The sequence below is a fragment of the Molossus molossus genome, unplaced genomic scaffold, assembly GCF_014108415.1.
Source record: "Molossus molossus isolate mMolMol1 unplaced genomic scaffold, mMolMol1.p scaffold_m16_p_4, whole genome shotgun sequence".
In the NCBI taxonomy this organism is placed as follows: Eukaryota; Metazoa; Chordata; class Mammalia; order Chiroptera; family Molossidae; genus Molossus; species Molossus molossus.
Window position 1 is genome coordinate 98,277,432 of NW_023425377.1, and position 23,211 is coordinate 98,300,642.

Consider the following 23,211-nt stretch of genomic DNA (forward strand, 5'->3'; position numbering starts at 1 on the left):
GCAGAGGACTACGTGAACAACATGTTCCAGAAGATCCTTAAGGAGGGCGAGTATCATTCAGAACAGTATTCAATATGGACGAAACAGGACTGTTCTGGAAAAGAATGTCTTCCCGGACATTCATTTTCAAGGATGAGGCCAAGGTCCATGGCTTCAAGGCTTATAAGGATCACGTGACTATTGTTATGTGTGGAAATGCTGAGGGATTTTTGCTCAAGCCTGCCCTTATCTACAAGGCCAAGAACCCTAGGGCCCTGAAAATAAAAACAAGAACCTGCTGCCAACGCATTGGATGCACAACGACGAGGGATGGATCACGGAGCAGCTGTCATCAGACTGGTTCCACAAATGCTACATGCCCCAAGTCAAGCTGTATCTCATGGAGAAGGGACTCAAGTTTAATGTCCTTCTCCTCATGGACCATGCTGGAGGTCATGCGCAAGACCTATCCTACAACAGTGTGCAGATCAAGTTCCTTCCTTCCAACACCACTTCGCTAATCCAGCCCATGGATCAAGGCATTATTCGTGCGTTCAAGGCCCTCTACACACGAAACACCCTGCAACAGCTCATCGAAGGCACGGACCTTGAGGAGAACTTGCTGAAGGGGTACAGACATCTGTAGAAAATCCAGGCTGCATTGAAGGACGTAAGGACGGAGACCGTAAAGACCAGCTGGAAAATGTGGCCTGAAATTGTTCACGACTCCAGAGGATTCACCCCAGAGGATATAAGCAACTCGGCAGTGGATAAGGCAGTTAGGCTAGCCCAGATGCTGGGAGGAGAAGGTTTCCTGCATATGACCTGCAATGACATGGAGGAGCTGCTGGAGACACATTCGGATCCCTTAACTGACAAGGATCTGGTGGAGATGATGAAGTCTGCGAGGAGGAGCAGCCAGAGGTCCTGGGGGTCAGGAGGAAGAAGCTGGCCTTAGACATGAGTGTCTCTCACAAGTCGTGAGAACTATTAAGGTAATGCAGGATATGATTGGCGAATGGGACCCACAAATGATGCGTGCATTGTGGTTCCGGAATGCACTTGATGGAGCGATAGAACCCTGCAAAAGCCTCCTCACACATATGAAAAGACAGCGCCAGCAACTGCCTATCACGATGTTCTTCAGCCGGCACCCAGACACCCACTGCCTACTCCTAGTGCTCCTTCAGAAGATGACGACGCACCTGCTGAAGATACTGCACCACCTGAAGACTCTCCTACTGAGGTCGTGGCTTCAGAGGAGCAGGAACCTTGTTCGTCTTTGCTGTGCAGTACATCTCTCCATCTTCATCGCCTCATCATCGAACAAGTTGCACTATTTTCATAGGTTAGTGGTTGTGTGTAAGAACTGTGTGTGTGTGTGTAATTAAATGTACAATAATAATATCATATTTGTAACATCTAATATGTCTTATTTTCTATTATTTTGTCTAATATATTGGGTAATACAAGTGTAATGGTGACTAAAAGGTGTTATTTCATGTCTGGAAGGCTCTAATAATGTTAAAAAAAACATATTTAGAAGGATGTACGGGTTCTCTATGCTCTAACTGTGAAAATATTCAACTTATAAAGAATCCTACTTTGTGGAAATTCGTTTATCGCAGTAGAGTCTGGAACTGATTAACCGTGATAAACGAGGGCTGGCTGTAATAAAAAAAAAAAAAAGAAAAAAATATTTTTTTAAAAGAAAGAAGATAATATTTTTAAACAAACCTTTCTTTCCAGGGGCAACATGTACGCCCTCAGGGTTATACATTTTGTGTCAAAACCAAACATTAACTTACCTTCTCTTGAAAATATAGAGATGTTCATTTTAGTGGTGGTCATAAGACACCATCAAGGGTTTAAGAGAACTATTAGTAAATTATGTCGCACTGATCAATCATGTGGAAAAGTCTCCAAACTGAGGCTTGGTTAATTGGGCAAGCTTCTTGGAGAGATAACTGACTCCCTATTTAAGCAGGCAGTCATCTATATAATGACTCCAATTAGAAAAGGTGCTGTGAAATTCGTCCCTGATTTTATCTAAAGTGATCAATAACACTGGGCCCTAGAAGGCATTTAGTTGAGTCTCAGCTTATTGGCGAGGGTTGTTGTAGTTTGGATTGCCCTAGAAGTTCTCCTTGAGGGCTAAGGCTAAGTTCGTGCAATTACTACTACATATTAATGGACCTTGATCGATGCCTCAGCCCTAGTAGAAAGGTCAATACAGAAACTTAAGGAGAATGTCACCTGGTTTTGCAAGATAGTCCTTGAGAGTTTATAAGATTTGTTTAGCTGATTGGTTTTGCAGTCCTGGGGGACATGATTGAGGTCAATTCTGCAAGATGACCTCGTTCTTCTTTTAGAGTCCTGATGAGAGTAGCCTTGACTAAATGTTGAAATAGAGAAATTAAGCAGATTTGGTTCCAGGCTGTTTGTCAGATTAATCAGAATGGCTCATGGAGTATAACCTGGGGAAATTTGCCAGAAGCCCAGACAGTATAGAAATAAATTATGGTATCCTTGGTGGCAAATTCTCCATGGTTGTCTCCCCTTTCTGCATGTCTTCTGTGCACAGGCACTGACTCCTTTGTTCTGAGTTATTTTTTTAAGAATGTATGTATAAGTCAGAGCTCTATAAGATAGAGTAAGGTTTCTCTCTAGAGCAAAGGTTGTGTTTGCTTTCATCTTTGGAAAATAAAAGTAGTGTCTTTCTTTAGAAGAAAGGGCAAGTGTGCTTACTGTTCAATAGAATGAAAATAATGTCTTCCTGTAAAGTATACATGCTTATTGTCTATTATAAAATATTTGGACTCCCTAAGTTCAGAGTTCCTGTCCTGAGCCACAACCCTACTGTTGATGTCACCTGGTTCCCTTTATGTTACCTTGTGAGTTTTGAAGTTTGGGGACCCAGAGGAAGATAATGCTGATACTGTGGCTACTGCTATTGCTATGAGCAATAAACTTTCCTTTATCTTAGACCCTCAATTTTTATGTCTTTTGCCAGGATGCTCGAAACTGTAGCATGCTAGTGTACTTACTTATTAGCTTCCAAAATGGGTAAAATCTTAGTCACTTCACTGTTCATGACACTGTTTCTTGTCCTTAAATTGTGCTATTATGACATGCATCAGTAAATTAAAGATGCCTGTGTCTTAATATGTAGCTTATAAACCATAAAAAGAAAGATTAATAAAAAATGAAGAAGCCTTTTGTCTACTCTCAAAAAGAAAAAAAAAAAAAAAAAGCAGGGAGATTGGGCAGGGTTATAATTAAATACTTCTTAGATTTTGAAAAAGAACACAGTAGCTTGCTAGGCTAAGATCAAAGATAAGGGATGATATACATAAACCATAATATTTATAGGAGGAATTCTGTGAAAGAAGGTTCTTGTTCCAAAGTTATACAATTAAGTTTTACATATAATGTGGTGTGAGAATAGTTAGTAAATAAAGCTGCTTAAATTGCCCATATCCATGCCGATAGACTTGAGCAATGTATATCCACTTGTGTTGTTGGAGAGCAGCATTAAAGGCTAATGCCCCTATTTCTCTGACATTTAAAGATCTGTTTGGTTTAACCAAAGAAGTCTGGTGTGAACACCAGGAGAATATGTAATTGGAAACCAAAGACCGTAATGACATTGGCAACAGATGCATATCTGATAAGATTAATTAGAGTCCAACAGCCCAGCATGAACAGGGGATAATCATGAACCAGAGGTACAATATCCCATTATGATAGGATGCCTTCAGTTGTGTGATACACAGATGCAGTGGTTGCTTCTCTCCTCTTGTTATTTACTATGGGTATCTGACTTAGATATATGAAGCTTGGGGTATCCCTTTTCCCCATTTCAACTTGTATGAAGCCTATCCAAACAATATATTCCATCAATTGTAACCATATATTTGTTGATTCACTCCTGAAAATTTATGAAACCACATTTATTCCTTTTTTTAATTTAACATACTCAGCATAAGTAATTGTTCAGTGATTTAATTTATATACATTTAGCACAGAGATTACTTGAATTTGAAGATTTATTTGTCATTTTTATTTCATCATCGTAGGCTTAGAAATGTATTTATTTCAAATGAATTATTGGTCCTAGCTAGGTATATGAAAGCCAAAATTGGACATTGTAGTGCTCATGCTCACACTTTGTAATGCAAATGAAATGTTTGAGATCTGTATGTTAATGAGTTTGATTTTATAAGCACACAAAGAAGAAATACCTCTCAGTTAACTGGACTTTATCAATAAAGGTTCTTATTTTTTTAGAAACAATGACAAAAAGACTACCTTTGGCTGACTTTGTCAGGAGAGAGACGTTTTGAATTGCTCTCCGTGAACACCTCCCAAAGGCCAGATGGCCGCAGTGAGGAATGGCCAGGAACCATTTAGGGGAGTCAAGCAGCGAGACCCACCGCATTTCCACAGCACCAGGATGGGCTTGTGAGGCCTGGTGTGTAAGATGGGTGTAAGGCTCTGATATACTTAGTTTATAGTTCTTGTGGAAAATATTTAGCACTGCATCTGACACAATAATCACTCAGTAAATGTTAACCCTTTTCATTCATATTGTCCATGGGCATTTTTATGATCAGTGCTGCTGAGGGAATGTCTTGCTTTATACAATTAAGACAAAATACATTATAATAAAATAAATGTTATGGTGCTTAAATTGTGCTGTCAAAAGATATACTTGCAATATTGTATAGGTATAATAATAACTAAGTAAAAGGTATCACTCTGGCAAGGAGTACTCTTAGTTAAGATGGCCCATTTGGCCACCACGTTTGAGAGTACTGTGGTCTGATGTCTTTCCTTCCACACCTGTTACATTTTAGGCAATGCAGCATTTTCACCCCTTCCCTGCTCTTGCTGTGAGTTGGGTTTCCCAGACCCGGAGGCAAGGATTTAAGTTCAGCTAATTTAAATTTGTGAAGAATGAAGGAGGGCAGGAACTCTGAGTAAGCCAAACACTATGATAGAAGGCCAAGTTCTACAGAGGTTAACTTTGACCTGACCCATCAGAGAAACTTTTGAGTATAAATTAGGTCTCAGTAAGGTTGGTATGGCTTTTATCCTTTCAGATTCATTGGTCTTTGCATAAACACCTCCTGCTATGCTATCCTTTTATCTGAGCAGAAAAGATTTAATTAGCCCAAGTACATTCCTCGAAAAATACTAATTGCTGGCTGATTGAAAGAAAAGAAAACTGAGCCAGGAGGTACACTCAAATGGTGAGAATGAATTAGAGACTGTTCAAGTTATCTATTTCATCACAATCTCACCTAAAAGTTTAGCAGGTTTAAAAGACAATGTTGTTGCATGCCATCATTATTTTGGTTATATACTCAGGTCAGCCTCGGCTGTTTCATTATTCTTCCGTGGGACGTTGAAATATATCAGATGATGGTATTCTGTTAGCAGATGGACTGGTCTGGAGAGTTCATTATTGAGTTTGAATTACATACCCGCAGCCTTGCCTGAGATGTGTGGACGACTGGGCTCAGCTAGAGCTGTGGACCAGACCACCTACGCATAGCATTGAGAGGACACGTGGAGAGCTTCATCACTGTTCTTTCTGGCACTCATCCAGCAGCCACTTTCTACCCTCATCCTTAATACTGAAACATGCTTTTATTCAGGTACTGAGTAATAATGTGCTTAGGAAAGTAGATCCTTCCATAGAATACGGATCACTCTATGCTGATCACGGTAATCCCACTCTCCTTGCTAGTGATCACATTAGCTCTGGGCATATAATAGAGGAGATTTTGGCCAAAGATTATACATTTAAGGGGGGGGATAAGCCTCTTTTGTTTCTTAAACAGCTGTATGAGGCTGGAATACCAGTAGCTCTGACTGTCAATTTGGAACCATTAGGATGTAAGGCTGTGGACAAAAGCCAATATGCTAAAGAAGGTAAAACAATCACACAAAATGCTCCTTCCATTTTGCTGACATTATTTACTTACTGAATTAATTAATGCACTATGGAATTATTTGTTCTATAAAATAATAAATCTGGATGCATTTTTCTTTGGAATAATACCATTTCCTAATGTTAACAATACTTACTACTCTGCTACTTCTGTTTCACTATAAAATCAATTTAGTATATTGTAACAAGCGATATTAAATAATAGGATAGGATTGGAATAGTACTAGGATAGAGTAGAATAGAAGAATAATAAAATGGAAAACATCAGAGAACATCAGGTATAGTAAGGATCAGACCTATTTCAAGATTTAGTTGTTTTTATTATACATACTCAACACATAGTATATTTTGTGTAAATGAAAATTGCAGTTCTTCAAATCTATTAAATAGCTGATCTTTCATAATCTAGTGTCTTCAAGTTTGAATAAAGAACAAAAACTTGAATATCTAATAGTAGATAATGTTAATATACGAAGAACTTCGTTAAAAAAACAAGAGTTTAAAATTTGGGGATACATAAATATAAATCAAACTGTTCTGAAAATCATTTGAATGGGATGGATAATCAAATTTTGAAAAAGCAATCAGACTTTGTATCTGAATTTCTATCTACAAAGTTTTTACTTTAGTGAACAGTCTTTAAAGGTTTGCAAAGTTATAATCAGAAAGAAATCACAATAGAGATACTTCAAATTGAATGTACCAGAGCTATAGTTAGACCTTTCTTAACTTGGTTATGGAAAAAGTCTGCAATTGATTGAAAAGAGGCATTTAAAGAAAGCCAGAAAAGATAGCACTGACTTAAGGGGGGCAGGTGTGTGAGTCACAGCTAAAGCAAGAAAACCACTCCAAAGTGCTATCCAGTTAGCGAGAAATTACAAAACAATACCAGGGTTTAAGCTCTCAGACTTTCCAGGTGATGTCTACATTTGGGGCCTTGAGGAAGGTTTGGGACGAGGATTTTCATCTCAGTGCCCAACATTTCATGATAGAGAGGAAAGTTAAGCCTAAAACAAGATGCCATGTGAGCTACCCAGTGTGAAGTACACTCTCAAGAGGGGCATTTGGATATTTTAGCTTTCCTATTGCCATTCTCTCACCCAAGGTCTATTTTTTATATAGTCGGATCAACTTACTGATTTTATGAAAATATCCATTAAAATAATTAATAAGAATATTGTGTAGTCTATACCTTTCTTCCATTGCAATATCAAGAGCTCTTGGATAATAGATTAATTAGCAAAGGTAATTTTCCTTGGGCACACATTGCTGAGTAATTGTGAAAGGGTGAACAAAGATTAATTCTACATGAAAACAAAAACAAAACAAAGTTTTAAGGAAATTGTTAGCAATCACGAAAAGAGGCATAAAGAAAGAAACTCAAAATTTTGTATGATGTCAGTATAATCAAAATTAAATTATAATTTGCAACTAGAGAAGTTTTGTGACATGTATAACAAGAATTTAAATGTATAAATAAATAAAATATATCAGCTTATACAAGTAAATAAAAATTTTAAAAACACCCAATGAAAACAGTTTTCTTCATATAAAGAAAAATGAAAAAATATGTTTATATTCACCAATGATTGAATGATAGTTACATACAACCCAAAATTATTTTTTTCCATCATTTGTAAATATTAACAATACTGATAGTACCAATATTGGGAAAACTGTGTGAAAATATGTATTTTCTTACATTTCAGGAATATGTAAAAATTAGTGTGAGATCATCGAAGGTCAGAAAATCAGCATGTATCAACATTTTAAATGTAAATACCGGTTAGGCAAAAAGCTCTAGCTCTACTATTTCAAATTTTAAAATCAAGTTTATTCAAGTAACTTCTGAATACTGAACACAGAGTGAGATTTAAAAGGTCTGAGCCTGCGGGAGATCACATCCACAACACAAGGCCAATGTAGAGCAGATGGATTTTATTGCAGATGTCTGGGTGCAGGCGGGCTGAGCCCAAAAAGGGGTCAGCCTCAAATAACAGTTGGGGTGTAGGTTATATACTCTGCTTCTAGCTTCCGGCGGTCCTGCTGATGTTCTCTGTCTGGCCCATTGTCCACTTTGCAGCTGGACTGGTCCGGGATCACTTCCTGCATCTGCTGGATGATTCATTGCCTTGTGGATAATCCAATAATCCGTATTCAACAGAAGGCTGAGCAAAGGTCATGCAAATGGTGCATTTTTCACAGTTTCCACCTTTTGCAAGCTTTTACCTTTACCTTTTAAAACGTTATTAACCCTTTCAAGTTAAATATTTCTATTTTACAAACACTATGTACTCAAATAGCAGACTATTTCTACAGAATATATATAGCCAAATTTAAGAAGAACTACATTATTAATTAAGAAGTATTATGCCCTGGCAGGTTTGGCTCAGCGGTTAGAGCGTAGGCCTGCGGTCCAGAGAGACCCAGGTTTGGTTTCCGCTAAGGTCACATACCTTGGTTGCAGTTTGTCCCCAGCCCTGGTTGGGTCATGTGGGTGTAAAAAAAAAAAAAAAAGAAGTATTATGACTACCAATTTAATTGAAACACTTAACTATACTATATAGTGTCTACATTTGAATGGGACCTTTGTCATTCTAGTTTTTGGCTTTAATAGGATATTTCACACACACACACACACACACCCCACACACAACTGTTTGAAGAGGGTTTGTTTTTGTTTTGTTTTTCTAAGTTTTGAAGGGTGTCCTTTACTTAATCCAGCACGTTAAAGTGCAGGTTTTGGCCCTGACCTGCCTGTTTATACATCCTGTTAATGATACCAAAAAAGAATGTAGTGAATATTTCAAAAAAAAAACAAAACAAAAAAACCCCCAGCATTCTGTGTTAAGATAGGACATAGGTGTAGCCAAATATTTCATACATATTTTTTCTTGTTATAATGGAGCTATAGTAATTACAAAAATTATGATCATATATATCTGCGCACATACACATGTATGTGTAATTTTTTCATCATTGTGTTACTGAGATGACACTGCATATGTCTCTGGGATAATACTTAGTGAATTATCTTCTACATGTGAACATAAACACAACCTCACTATAGATAGCATGAACATCTTTTTAAAAATGTTGGTCAAACCAATTTTTCAAACTATTCATTGTATGTCTTGGATATTAAAAACAAGAAACAAACCTGAATTACTTTATATCAAAACTGATACTCTGGTTTTAATATTGTGACTTTATCAAAACATATCACTGAAATTCAGTGATAAGCAAGAGCTCTCTCCAGAAAATGTGTTAAGTATTAAACACAACAAAAATGTAAATGTTTATTTAAATTTCTTAAATAGTTTTTTGAAACATTTATTATTTTGGGTATGTTTTGGTAAATCTATTTATTATGTTTTTACTAAAGAAATATTCTCTCTAGAGTATAATTTGTAAAGGCAGAAAATTAATGTGTTTTTATTTGGTTATGGAAAATGGCACCTTAACTGCTCTACTATTTTAATGTGCTTTTGTGGTTCAAAGGAGTGTATTTTATATTTTAGTACCTATAATGTGAATATTTAAAGGGTTTATTTCTTGAATTTTTGTGTCATATGTTGGATTTGTTTCTTTCTGGTTAAGAACACAAAAAGATACATCTTTTAAATTATTCTGTTATTCATGTAAATGAGCCCTTTTATAATATTTTATTACTGCATGCTATATTTACATAATTAAATTTTAAGTTAGAGCTTCTTTAGTAAACTTTAAAAACATATTTTTTGAAGCTTTACTATGAGATAGGTTGTTCATCAATTACCATGGTGTTTATTCATTTGAAGAGTAAGGTTTGATGGTTTACAATATTGAATCAAGTTCTGCAAATCTGATAGTGTATGGACAATAGATTCAGAGCAGGTAGATGTCATAAAAATCACTGTTTAAACTGCAGTTACTTTAACTGATTTTCCTTTTTTCCCTTTTAATAAAATCCCATCTCAATTCATCACAATGAAACCAAGGGGTGGTGTTCAGGTCCGGGTTCATTGTCTTGCAAAATCAAAGAAGTTCATTGACAAAGGGACAAGCAAAAGGAAAGTTTATTTGAAAAAAACAGACTTCCCAAAATGGGCAGGGGACCCAAGTGGGTTGCCTTCAGGCTCCTTTGTCCAGGGGTATATATAAGCCTTGGTAGCTTCCAATTGCACCTTTGAAGGAATTCTGCCTTAGCAACATCAATACATTTTAAAGCTTGTGTTTCTCACCTAATTGGGTTTAGCCCTAGGTCATCTGGCTCTAAATTCATATTAACCTTCTGGAAAAAGCCTATGCACTGATTTAAAAACAACTCACCCTATCAGGTGAATTGGGGTAGAGTTGATTAGCAAACATATATATTGTCCTATAACATTCCCTATTTGGAAGTGGACAGGTTCTGATTTAAAAACATTGATTAGATAATCCTGATATTTGCCCAGAAGCTTTACTCCCAAGGGAAGAGACAAATTGTTTGGGTGTGGTTAAGAACAAATAAAGTAGCCCCAGGTATCTATAGGGGCCTTAGTGGCTTTCCTTTCTATGGTAATTTCAATTTCTCCCAGACTGTTTGTCAGGAGGAGAGGAAGGTCCCGTGGAGCAGCCCTATGCTTGCTTTTGCTTTCTTTTCTAAATCCAATTTTGGTTTGCTACAATCCTTTTAAGGTAAACTGGCTTTCTGCAATAGAAACAGAGGGACTCATTCAGCAATCCTGTTGCCTTGCTCTCAGAAACCACTAGGTATATTAATTGGAATAGGTTAGAATCCCTAGCTATATTCTTTAACAGTAAATAAAATACATTTGCAAACCCATCAGGGTCCCAGAGAAAGGAACTGTACAATTATTGTTCCCCTCTTGCCTGAAACCAGCCTTTCCAGGTTTTTTATTATGTAATTGACCTGTGCTCCTTCCAGGAGCTTCTAATTTGCAATCAAGATAAGCTTTTCATTTCTATAAGTCAGGAGTATTAATGGGGACTGGGAGTTTCTGGCCTTGGAAGCACAATTTCCCAAACTCCAGGTAATTTCAGTTTTATTTTGAGATCTGTAGAGTCTGAATAAACCTCCAGGTCTACTGTGTGGTGCGTTAAAGTACTGCGTGCTGAACTCCAGGCCCTCACCACCTCCCCCTGTGGCCCAGCCTTCCCTTCCCAGGGTCCCGTCCCTCCCTGCCCAACCTGCCTGGGTCTCCTCAATGAAATGAACAAAACTGAAAAAAAAAAAAAGAGAGAGAAACCTGAGCTCTTTAAGATTTGATACACTTTCTATAAAGGGCCAGAGAGTTGTATTTTAGGCTTTCTGGGCCAAATGGTCTCTGTCACCACTGTTGAACTTTTCCATTGTAATAGCAAAGCAGGATAAAAGATGCTCAAAGAAATGAGTGGCTATGTTCTAATAAAATTGTGTTTATCAAACCGGCAGTTGGACAGATTTGGCCCACCATGGTTTGCCAAGTCCTGCTCTACAGAAGTGCTTCTTAAAGTGTGGCCCACAACCTGCACAACTATCTGCCCCCGATCCTCAGTAGTTCCAGTGATAACACCCCACCTCATACTTACAAACCAGCTTTTTGTCCTGGGTTCCAGGAACCTGTGACGTAACATAATATGCCTCCATTACTTTGATTAGCTTATTAAAACACAGATTCCTAAACCCATCCCAGAGGTTCTGATTCATCGTCAGGGCTGGGCCTGAAAATTGCCTTTCTAACAGACCCCAGTTAATTTCAATGGGCTGGGCCTCCAACCACACTCTGAATAGCACTGTTTCAGAGAGCACTAAGCTTGTGCCAAGTGTTTTTCTGTCCTAAATAACTCATCTTATGTTTTATTTTTAACTGAAAAATATCATTTATTCATTCTTTTTTTTCTTACAAATATACAGATATACAAATACATACAAATATAAAAATACATATTTGTTGAGAAACTACCCTAGGCCAGTCCATGTATTAGGGATTCAAAGTTAATAACAAAGACCTCAATTTGTGTCATTACTATAAAAAAATTGAGTAAAATAATTCAGTTCAAAAGACTAAAACTGTAAAAACACTTATTTGATTAATCAAATCATTATTGAAAATTACTTTCAATATTGTTACTTTCTGTGCTAAGTATTGTGTATACAAAGTCGAGCAAGCACAATTCCCACTACTCAAGAAACTTATAAATTAGTAGAGGCATAAAAATTTCAGTGGACATTTACTTTACAATGCATGAGATATCACAGTGAAGTTGGCACCTAAGGGATGTAAGCAACAGTTAAGTAGCTAGAATGAGGACTCCAAAGAGAAGGAAGACCATTCACAAAGTTTGGAGACAAAATGAAATACTGAATATTAAAGGGACTGCAGTACTTTAGTAGAGTCTGGGCATAGATAATGGTATGGGAGGGAAAACCTAAGGTTTAAGATTTAATCAGGTCGTATTTAAAGGTCTTGAATATTTTCGGTTTGGGGACAATGATGATCCATAAATTAAAACCCAGTGAATGAGTTTAATAAGGAAGGCACTTGATAAAAACTGCATTCCAGGGAGATCTCTGGCAAAATGTGGAGAATTAATGGGAGGAGACAAGACTTCACTGGGAGATAGAATTGCATGAATCAAAACAGCAACAGAGGGGAAAGAAATGCTGATGGTTTTAGATGCCCTTGGGTAAACATAATTGCCGGTTTGGGTTAATTGATTGGATCAATGGTGTGTCAGGACACAGCAAGTAAGAATGCCATTCAGATTTCTGGCTTCTTGTCAAGGCTGGTTTCTTCAGATGATTCAGAACACAACTCAAATTTTTCTGACCACCCTGTACCCCACCATACTTACTCTTCAAAAGATCAGTCTATTTTATTATCTTCATAATGCTTAGTCAAAAATGAAATAATTATTTCTGTGCATTTTTTTTTTATTTGAATTTCTAGTGCTCTCCTATCTAGCATTTAAGCTCATGAAAAGTAAATACTATTCTTTCTTGTTCAACACCATATTATAAGTGCCTAGAAACCCAAATGTCAGGTAAAAATACATATGATAAATAATGGATGAATAAATAATGTCAACTAGAAAACTGGGTAAATGGTTATATAAAACACCAAAATGATTATTACAGGCAATAAATCACATTTTGTAGAATTAGAAACTTGATGAGTTTGAACTGTCTAGAGGCATTTAAATGTATTGATATTATAGATCTTGTAGTCAATGATGACTGAAACATGTAGATCTTTAAGGGAAAAATGTATGTAGGAAGAAAAAGACTAAATTTTACCCAGGGGAAAATTGACAGTAAAAAAATGGATAAAAAAAGCAGAAACACATGAAAAGATTTGAGAAAGAATTGCTAAAGAAATAAATGGTATCTAATGGATCATACAATTAGAAATTGATTTACTTTTTTCTATTTATTTATTTATTTATTTTTGTTACAGATGTTTTTCCTTTTTCCCCCATTGACACCCTCCTCTCCCTCCCTCCCACCCTGTCCCCAGCTTTGTTGTCCATGTCCATTGGTTATACATATATGCATGTAAGTGCTGTGGTTTATCACTCTCCCACCCCCAGGTCCCTCTTCTGGGGATTGTCAGTCTGTACCCTACTTCCACGAACTACCCTGTTCTTCAGACTGTTATGTTGATTATATTTCACAAATAACTGAGATCATATGATACTTGTCGTTCTCTGCTTGACATGTTTCACTTAGGATAATACTTTTCAGGTCCTTCCATGTCATCTCAAAGGATAAGAGATCTTTCTTTCTTACAGCTGCATACTACTCTATTGTGTATATGTACCACTGCTTTTTTATCCATTCATCTACTGATGAACATTTGGGCTGTTTCCAGATCTTAGCTATTGTAAATAGTGCTGCTATGAACATGGGGGTACATATATTCTTTCTGATTGGTGTTTTAGGCTTCTTAGGTTATGTTCCTAGAAGTGGGAACACTGGGACAAATGGCAATTCAATTTTTAATTTTTTGAGGTAACATCATAGTGTTTTCCATAGTGGCTGCACCAGTCTGCATTCCTACCAGTGGTGTACCAGAGTCTCCCTTTCTCCACACCCTCACCAACACTTGTTTGATGATTTGTTGATGGCGGCCATTCTGACAGGTATGAGGTGATACCTCATTGTTGTTTTAATTTGCATCTCTCTGATGATTATTGATGTTGAGCATTTCTTCATATGTCTCTTGGCCATTTGTCCTGTTTGGAGAGGTGTCTATTTTGTTCCTCTGTCCATTTCTTAATTGGGTTCTTTGTCTTCCTTTTGTTGAGCTGTATGAGCACTCTATATATTTTGGAAATTAACCGCTTATCTGATGTATCATTGGCAATTATGCTCTCCCATACAGTGGGTAGCCTTTCCGTTTTGGTGGTTGTTTCTTTTGCTGTGAAGAAGCTTTTGAGTTTGATGTAGTCCCATGTGTTCATTTTCTCCTTTGTTTCTATTGTCTCAGGTGATGTATTAGTAAAAATTCTGCTGCGTATGATGTCTGAAATTTTGTTGCCTACATTTTCTTCTAGGATTTTTATGGATTCATGAGTCACTTTTAAGTCTTTTATCTATTTTGAGTTTATTCTTGTATATGATGTAAGTTGATCGTCTAGTTTCATTATTTTGCATGTAGCTGTCCAATTTTCCCGACACCATTTATTAAAGAGGCTGTCTTTACTCCATTGTATGCTCTTGCCAACTTTGTCAAATATTAATTGAGCATAATGTTTTGGGTCCATTTCTGGGTTCTCTGTTCTATTGCATTGATCTATGTGCTTGTTCTTATGCCAGTACCAGGCTGTTTTGATTATAGTAGCTTTGTAGTATAACCTGATATTCCATATTGTGATCCTCCCTACTTTGTTTTTGTTTTTCAAAATTGCTGTGGCTATTTGGGGTCCTTTTTGGTTCCATATGAACTTTTGAAGTATTTGTTCTAGTTTTGTGAAGTATGTCATTGGCATTTTGATGGGGATTGTATTGAATCTATAGATTACTTTGCATAGTATGGACATGTTAATGATGTTAATTTTTCAAATCCATGAACAAGGTATGTGCTTCCAGTTTTTTATATCTTCCTCTATTTCCTTTTTCAATGTCCTATAGTTTTCTGAAAAAGGTCCTTTATTTCTTTGGTTAAGTTTATTCCTAGGTATCTTAATTTTTAGCTGTGATGGTAAATGGAATTTTTTTTGTTGTTGTTTCTCTTTCTGTGAGTTCATCACTGGTGTATAAGAATGCCGTTTATTTCTTGACGTTTTTGTATCCTGCTACTTTGCAAATTTATTTATTAAGTCTAGTAGATTTTTGATGGAGTCTTTGGGGTTTTCTAATGTACAATATCATTTTATCTGTGAATAACAACAGTTTCACTTCCTCCTTTCCAATTTGGATCCCTTTTATTTTTTTCTTCCTGTCTGATAGCTGTGGCTAAGACTTCCAGTACTATGTTAAATAAGAGTGGCAAAAGGGGGCATCCTTGTCTTGTTTCTGTTCTGAAAGGAAATGTTTTTATTTTTTGCCCATTGAGTATGATGTTGGCTGTAGGTCTTTCATATGTGGCCTTTATTATGTCAGGATATGATTCCTTTATTTCTAAATTGCTGACAGTTTTTATCAGAAATGGTTGCTGGATTTTGTTGAATGCTTTTTCAGTGTCTATTGATAAGATCATATGATTTTTATCTTTTATTTTGTTTATGTGGTATATCACATTTATTGATTTGCAAAGATTGTACCAGCCTTGCATCCCTGGGATAAATTCCACTTGGTCATGGTGAATAATTTTATTGATGTATTACTGGATCCAATTTGCTAGAATTTTTTTCAGGATTTTGGCATCTGTTCATCAGGAATATTGGTCTGTAGTTTCCTTTCTTTGTAGTGTCTTTTTCTGGTTTTGGATTTAGGATTATGCTGGCCTCATAAAACGAGTTTGGAAGTCTTCCTTCTTGAATTTTTTGAAATAGTTTGAGGAGAATGGGTATTAGTTCTTCTTTGAATGTTCGTTAAAACTCCATGAAGCTGTCAGGGCCTGGGCTTTTGTTTGCTGGGAGAGTCTTGATTACATCTTCAATTTTCTTTGTTGCTATTAGTCTGTTTGAGTTTTCTCTCTCTTCCTGGTCCAGTTTTGGGAAGCTATGTGTTTCAGAAATTTGTCCATTTCGCTTAGATTGTCGAATTTGTTGCCATATAATTGTTCATAGTATTTGTTAATGATCCTTTGTATTTTTGTGGTGTCAGTTGTTACTTCTTCTCTTTCATTTCTGATTTTGTGTATTTGGGTTCTCTCTCTTTGTTTCTTGGTGAGTCTAGCTAAGGGTCCATCAATCTTGTTTATCTTCAAAGAACCAGCTCTTTGTTTCATTGATCCTTTGAATTGTTTTTTTGGTCTCTATGTCGTTTATTTCTGCTCTGATCTTTACTATTTCCTTCTCTCTACTTGCCGCAGGTTTTCTTTTTGTTTGCTTTTTAGTTCTTTAAGTTTTGAGGTTAGAAAGTGTATTAGAAATTTTTCTTGCTTCATGATGTAGGCCTGGAGTGCTATGAACTTTCCTCACAGAACTGCTTTTGCTGCATCCCATAGATTTTGTGTTGTTGTGTGTTCATTTTCATTGGTTTCCAGGAAGTGTTTAATTCCTTCCTTGATCTCCATGGTAACCCATTCATTGTGCAATAACATGCTATTTAGCCTTCATGTTTTCAAATGTCTTTGCATGTTCTTGTTGCAATTGATTTCTAGATTTATGCCATTGTGATTGAGAAGATGCTTGATATGATTTCAATCTTCTTGAACTTGTAGAGTCTTAGTTTGTGCCCTAACATGAGGACTATCTTTGAGAATGCCCCATGTGCACTAGAGAAGAATGTGAATTCTGCAGTTTTGGAGTATAATTGTCTGTAGATATCTATGAAATCCATTTGATCTAGCACTTCATTTAGAGTCTATGTTTCCTTGTTAATTTTTTTCTACATGATCTATCCATTGATGTTAGTGGGGTGTTGAAGTCCCCTGCTATGATTGTATTGCTATCAATTTCTCCTTTGAAGTCTTCCAGAAGATTTTTTATATATTTTGGTGCTCCTATATTAGGTACATAAATGTTTACTAAGGTTATATATCCCTTTTGGATAGATCCTTTCAATATTATGTAGTGGCCTTCTTTGTCTCTAGTTATGGCTTTCATTTTGAAGTCTACTTTATCAAATATGAGTATTACTACCCCAGCTTTTGTTCTCTTTCTGTTTGGTTGAAAGATTTTTTTCCATCCCTTTACTTTTTACCTATGTGAGTCTTTTGTTCTAAGGTGGGTCTCTTGTAAACAACATATAGCTGAGTCATGCTTTCTTATCCAGTCAGCTACTCTGTGTCTTTTTTATCTGAGCATTCAAACCATTCACATTTAAGGTGATAATTAATATGTACTTATTTATTGACATTTTTGTTTAGTGTGATTCTGTTTTTCTTCCTATTTCTTCTACTAATTACAGCAGTCCTTTTAACATATCTTGCAATGTTGGTTTGGTGCTAATACATTCCGTTAGCCTTTTTTTTTTTTTTTTTTTTTGGTCTGGGAAGCTCTTTATTTGACCTTTTATTTTGGATGATAGCCTTGCTGCATTGAGTAGTCTTGGATTCAGATCCTTGTTTTTCATGACCTTGATTACTTTATGCCATTCCCTTCTGGCCTATAGTGTTTCTGTTGAGAAGTCAGCTGAGAACCTTATGGGTTTTCTTTGTAGGTAACCCGTTGCTTATCTCTTGCTGCCTTTAGGATTCTCTCTTTGTCTTTAATTTTCGGCATTTTAATTATTATGTGTCTTGGTGTGGGCCTGTTTGGGTTCTTCTTACTTGGGGTCTCTGTGTTTCTTGAACTTAAATGCCTTCTTCCTTTACCAAGTTAGGAAATTTTTCTGTCACTATTTCTTCAAATATATTCTCTAACACTTGCCCATTTTCTTCCTCTTTGGGGACTCCTAAGATGTGAATGTTATTATGTTTCCAGTTGTCCCACAGTTCTCTTAAGCTGTCTTCCTGTTTTTTAATTGTTTTTTTCCTTTTGGTTTTCTGATTAGTTGATTTTTTCAACCCTGTCTTCTAATTCAGTAATCTGGTCTTCAGCATCCTCTACTCTGCTGGTTAGTCCTTCCAATGTGTTTTTAATTTCTGCTATGTCATTCTTCATTTCCACCTGTTTGGTTTTCAATATTTCTATATCTTTATTCATGGTGTTGATGTCCTTACTCATGCTGTTGAGCTTCCTCAAGATCATTGCTCTGATCTCTACCTCTGATAATTTGCTTAACTGCATTTCATTGATCTCATCTTCAATAGAGTTCTCTTGTTCTTCCATTTGGGATTTGTTTCTTTGTTTCACCTTTTTGGCTATCTCAGTGGATTTTGGAGCCTGCCAAATTTTCCCTGTGGGTGTTGGTGTTCTGCTGTTTGTAGTTCCCTCTACTGGGTTTTGATGAGCTTGGGAGGGCCCACTTTAAACTCCACTGTCAAGTCTTATTTTCTTGGGTAGATCTGCAAGCCCAGGAAAGGTTCAGTTATCCTCTAGTTTTTTGCCTAGAGGCTAGTAGTCTCAGTTACTCAGTGCCTTGGAATGTAACCCTGTTGTTCTGAATAATAGGATTTCCAAAAGGTGTGGCCGATGCTGGCTGTTAATGAGCCTCAATTTTCATTTTTTGCCTCACCTGGGAAAGGCTGACTCTTCAAGGGAGGGGCTGCTACTTTTCCCCACAGCTGTGGGAAGGAGCAAGGTGGCCACCGTCCTTTGTGGCCACGACTCAGCAAAAACTCTGAGAGCCCTCTAAATCCCGGTTGTCCCCACAAAGTTCCAATCCAGTCTGCCTTCCCTCTGCAGGAGCTCCAGGTGAGTGGCTGTAGCCAATTGAGTACTCTTTTCCAGCCCTCTACACTGTGAAGCAAGCTTACTATTTTATCTTTTAGGGCACTGCTCACAGCTGAGACTGCTTCTGTCCATGGGCTCCTAGCCAGCCACCCTCTCATGCCTCCTCAGATCCTAGCAGTGTTGCAGGTTATATGGTCCTGTCCCGCTGCTTTTCTGTTGCTTTTTCCCAAGGATTTGTGATTATTTTAGTTGTGATTCCCATTTGGTCCTGGGAGATCAACTGTGTAGCTTCCATTCACTCCACCACCATTTTCGCATTCCTCTATTTACTTTTGTTTTTCCATAAGAGAAATTGTTTAAAAAATATAAAGTTTTGAGCCCTGGCCAGTTTGGCTCAGCGGTTAGAGCGTCGGCCTGAGGTCCAGAGAGACCCGGGTTCGGTTCCCGCTAAGGGCACGTACTTCCGTTGCAGTTTGTCCCCGGCCCTGGTTGGTCGTGTGGGTGGCAGCCACTCGATGTGTCCCTTCACGTCGATGTTTCTCTCCCTCTCTCCCTTCCTTTCTCTCCCTCCTACTCTATCTGTACAAAAAATGGAAAAATATCCTTGGGTGAGGATAAAAAAAAAAAAAAAATGTGAAGTTTTGAGAGATGCAAAATGAGAATTGAAATGTTCAGTGCATTAACCTCATTATTTAAGCTATGCAAAATTAATGTTATCACTGTTCAGATAAGTAACGTTAACATCCACACAGTTAAAACATTTGTCTAATGTTTGCATGTCGTCATGTAGTAAGATGTGAAACAAGAAGTAAATCCATTTCTAAGGATTTTGTTTGACTCACAATTTGTGAATAGATTTTTAACTTGTCAAACAGTATTTTGCTATATATTGAAAAATATGAAATGCTTCATGATTTTAAGGACTAACATATTGAAGTATATTAATCGAATTAGTAATGGTGTGCCATTCCTGCATTCCTGAGGTCTATCTTATGGGAACTTGTGGCAGAAACTAAATGGTCCCTAATACACCTTCTTTCTTCCTATTGAAGAGAGTTTGCAAACTATTACCAGGAGACTAAACCCAGTTCCACCACTGTTTTGGTATGGATCTTGGATTTCAAATGGTTGAAAATAAATGAAAAGATGAATACTGCTTCATAATATGAAAATTATATACAATTAAAATTCCTTGTCCAGAAATTAACTTATACTGAAGCACAGTAACTGTCATCCTTGTACATGTTATTTATGGCTGCTTTTGTGCTACAACAGAAATGTTTTGTAGTTGTGACAGTTCTTAGGTCCCCAGAACTTCCAATATTTACTCTGTCCCTTCATAGACAGTTTTTGTTGATCCCTGATCTAGAGTAATAGAAGGTTCAGCTGCATGTCCGTTCATCTAAAGAATGTTCTTTACCCTTCTTTCCCCATAGTAATCACTAGGGTGAGTTGGTTAAATGCGGTCAAATATATGGCAACAAAAGAAACTAGACTTCTGGGGGCAAGTGCACAATAGAATACACTGGTGTTGCATTATAATGCTGTACACCTGAAATGTATATAATGTTATTAACCAAGGGAACCCCAATGAATTTAATTTTAAACCATAGGAATACATTTTCCAGGCTCTCTCGAGGTAGAAGTGGCCTTGTGACATGACTATCACTGTAGACACAGACATTCTGTACACGGCTCCTAGCTTGTGCCCCGGAAGCAAAGACCTGTGCTCTCCTTCCCTTCTCTTCTCACTGGCTCGTATGACTTTCACATGATAAAGAAATACACTTCTTTTCTTTGAAGCCATTTTTATGGAACCCCTGTTGCAACATCTAAAACTATATCCTAACTAATACCGTGTTTATCTGTTCATATTTGCATATGTTTTAATGCATGTGGTTAAATTGTGAGAATTCTAGATTTTATCAAATTATTTCTAAGACACTTACAACAAAGAGTAAATGTATTCTAGGTAAATAGAAATTATATATTGATGAAAAACATGTTTAAGGAGCAGGGGAAAACGATTCACAATAAAGAAGTATAGTTGTAGTTTTTAATGGAAAAATGATCATATTATAAAATAAACCATAAATTAAAGTAACAACGATATTTTATTTCACCCATAAAAACTCTTCTGATGCTTTTTTATATGTGGGAGTATCAATAATGTAATATGTTTGCTTCTCTCTACCCTTTTGTTCACTTTCCTATTTAGAAATTAATGTAGGTATCTGGTTGGTAAGAAACTTGGCTTGAATCAATCAGCCTATCCTTATTTTTTCTTGTTCGGGAACTACTTGTAGAAAGTCCATATTCTCCTCTTTTTGTCCAAGACATGCATCTTAAGAGGAAGACCCTGCCTGATGTTTGTATGTGTATATGTGTGTATATATGTGTGTGGAGTGGGTTTAGGGGGGTGCAGTGGGTGGGAAGAATTAAGAGACTGTGCCTTTGGGGAGCAAATTCAATTTATAGGAAATTGGCCTTTGACTTTGAGAAACAGGCAAGGAATAAATTTTCAGGGAAAAAATACACATTGACTGATTAAGGTGTGTTATACAGTCAACTCAGATGGCTTTGGCTTCTGGACTTTCTTGAGTGTGTCTGGCATTTTGAATTTAGCAGTTTGTAGACATTGATATTGAATTATGAAGCTGACTTTTACAGTTGTACTACAGCTTGAACAAGAAAGTTTATAGGCCATGTGGGATTATGAGATTAGTGGATGACTGTAGTTTATGATGATTTCACCTCCCAAATTAGTGGGTCTTTTTATATCAAGACTAATCTTACCTAATCAGACATCAATAAAGCAAAGAGCCAGTTCAAATATTGTCTTGTTTTGTTTTTTTGTTTTTTTTAGAAATGAGGAGTCAGAAGAACATATGCTATTTAAAACTAAGTTCAGCATATGCTATGCACTGCTGGTTAGGTCCCAGCTTTAAATTTTAGACTTATCTACACAGGCAACTCTGGATCAGTTGTTCCAATTTCCATTTTCCTTTCAGGGTCAAAGTAGTAATAAGGCTGGAAGAGGGAGAGAGGTGTGAACTCATGTAATCTGTGTGTAGGCATAGGAGTCATTATCACCTGTCAGTCTCAAGTTGGCTTCATCTTTACTATTACTATATGAAGAATGAATCATTTTTTTATGAGACAGATTTGTTAGATCCAAGCATTCCTATACTAAGTGGCAACAGACACACTCACTGTGATTCAGTTCAAAATAATTTCCCAAAATAGCTTAGATTCCATGCAATATGATCCAGTCCAAGTTCAGTTTACTAATCAAGAGGTGCCAGAAACACAGAGTTTAAGGGTAATGAATATTTATATGTTTTGAATGTGCTGGAAGGAAACAAAACATACTTCAAATAAGTTATGTGAATGGAACTACAATTGCAAATCTCTAAATTTTGCATGCAGGCAACAACACTGTTGTAATGTCTCTCTCCAAGATGGAAGACATATGCATAGTTGGATATTCCCCCACATTCTCAAAGTCATACTCCCCAAGGAAAATAAATCATGTCAACATTACCTTTATGCAGGAATATATTTCACAAGTGAATTTAACTGTACAGGTTTTTGATTGCCCTCAGGTGGTATTGATTGTGATTCTGGTGAAGCAGAAACCAGGATTATTTTTTTTTTGCCTTCTCATTTGGCAGATATTGTTGTGTTTTTAATATGCTCCTACATCAAAATTAAGAACTATATTCTAGGATCATATTGTCTAAGATCAAAGCTCTGGCACCTGGGGATGGCATGATTCTAAAGTTGTTAGATGGAGATTCATAAGTATAATAATCTTTTGTGTCCTATTAACTCTATGTACTCTTGCAGTATTGTGCTTGATGAAAAATATATATTTGGTCATTCCGATTATCAAAATATATTTCTCATTTACATTTGGTATTTATGTACAATTTGTGGCTCACAGCTCCCCAAACCCTTGGAATTTCCTAAGTGTTGAGAGTGATATGGTTTATCTTAATGAGGTGATTTTTGGAAGTACCTAAGGATGAAGGCTGATTGCCAATAGAGCTAACCATGCTCTATTGGAAATTTCAGTCCTACCACCTAACCTCCAGGAAATGGAGAGGGATTGAAATCTGAATTAATTGCCAATGGCTAATGATTTAATTAATCATGCATATGTAATTAAGTCTCTATAAAAACCCAAAATAATGGGGTTTGGAGAAGTTCCATATTGGAGCATGTGGAGATTTGGAAAGGCTGGTACTCTTAGAGAGGATATGAGAACTCTAGCCATCTTCCCATTTACTGTCCCCTATACATCTCTTCCATCTGGCCATTTCCTTTTATAACAAATCGGTAATCTAGAAATATGTCATTCTGAGTTCTGTGACCCATTCTCAAATTAATCCAATCCAAGGGGGAGGTTGTGGGACCCTCTG